Here is a 1627-nt window from a genome sequence, read left to right as displayed (position 1 = left end):
GGAATCCCATGGCCTGTGGGTGGTGGAGTCTATTTCCACGGCACTGTTTTGTCCCTTCCACTCTCAGTGCTGTCCCGCATCCCTCTCAACTTTTTTCTCTTTATGTTTCATCTCCAGGTAACATATTGAGCAACAATGCTGATAAGCATCTCTTTGCTCTCAGAGAACTCATCACTGGCTGACATCTGCTGTGACTTGGCTTTGGGTCTGTCATCATCAAAGCTTAAAATGAAATATTTGTTTATAAATATTAACAGTGAATTAGTCCAACAGATCTATTTGTTTACCTTTACTACTCAACAGCAACCAACCTTCCTCTTGCTATGATTTTTAAAAAGCCTTCTGGTCTGCAACTCTGCCCAGGGCAGATCAGGCTCTCCAACCCCTTGCCCACACCCAGAGACAGCCTGACAACCAGGAGATCTGCTGTAACCAGGATCACAGGACTCCCCCCAACCAGAAACATCACTGTTTGCCTTCGAGAAGGCCTGCTCTAACCCACCTCACAGAAATCTACCTTCTTACAAGGAAGGACAGGATCCAGTCATAGATAGCAAGGCCAGTTAACACAGGAGATAATAAGATAATGAGAGGCAAGTACAAGAACATAAGCAACAGAAACCATTGTCACTTGGCAAGATCAAAACCCATGTCCCCCAACACAGCAAGCCATGGATACCCTAACATACCTGAAGAGCATGACTCAAGAGAAAAATCCCATCTCATGAAGATGATAAGAAACACACCTCAGAAACAAAGAAAACACTAACTCAGACTGACTAAATGTCTGGAAAAATTTTCCATGCAAATGGTCTCAAGAAACAAGATGGAATAGACATTTTTACCTATTTAAATATTTTATTGAGGCCAGAGACCCGGGCGGGATTCGCCATTTTCTCTCGGGTGAGTCTCTGAGACCTGAGCAGCCAGCCAGAAGCCACAAGCCCCATGACTCCCAGGGGAGCCGCAAGGCAGCAGGGACACAATCCTCTCAGCTTCCTAGTGACAGGGGAGGTTCAGCCTCCTCCTCTGCCCCTTCCCTGCAAGTGGAGGGCCTGCCTCCAGAGAGCACATTAAGCCAGAGACCCAGGCAGCATCCACCATTTTCTCTCGGGTGAGGTTCTGAGACTGGAGCGGCCAGTCCTGAGGCGCCTTAGGCCAGAGACCTGGGCGGGATCCTCCATTTTCTCTCAGGTGAGTTTCTGAGACCTGAGCAGCCAGCCTGAAGCCACAAGCCCCATGACTCCCAGGGGAGCCGCAGGGCAGCAGGGACACGATCCTCTCAGCTTCCAAGTGACAGAGGGGGTTCAGCCTCCTCCTCTGCCCCTTCCCTGCAAGTGGAGGGCCTTCCTCCAGAGAGCGCATTAAGCCAGAGACCCTGGCAGGATCTGCCATTCTCTCTTGGGTGAGTTTCTGAAATCAGAACAGCTACCTTGGAGGAACAGGCCCCATGAGTTGCAGGGGACTTGCAGGGCATCAGGGACAGGACAAACTCTAGCCAGAGACACTAAGAACATCTAACACCAAAAAGCAAAAGATGGTGAAAGGCAAACGCAAGTATCCTACCAACAGTAACCAGGCTTCATCAGAACCTAGTACTCCCACTGCAGCAAGTCCTGGATATCCC

This window comes from Mastomys coucha, unplaced genomic scaffold (assembly GCF_008632895.1).
Source record: "Mastomys coucha isolate ucsf_1 unplaced genomic scaffold, UCSF_Mcou_1 pScaffold21, whole genome shotgun sequence".
Classification (NCBI taxonomy): domain Eukaryota; kingdom Metazoa; phylum Chordata; class Mammalia; order Rodentia; family Muridae; genus Mastomys; species Mastomys coucha.
Note: the sequence above shows the minus strand (reverse complement) of the source record.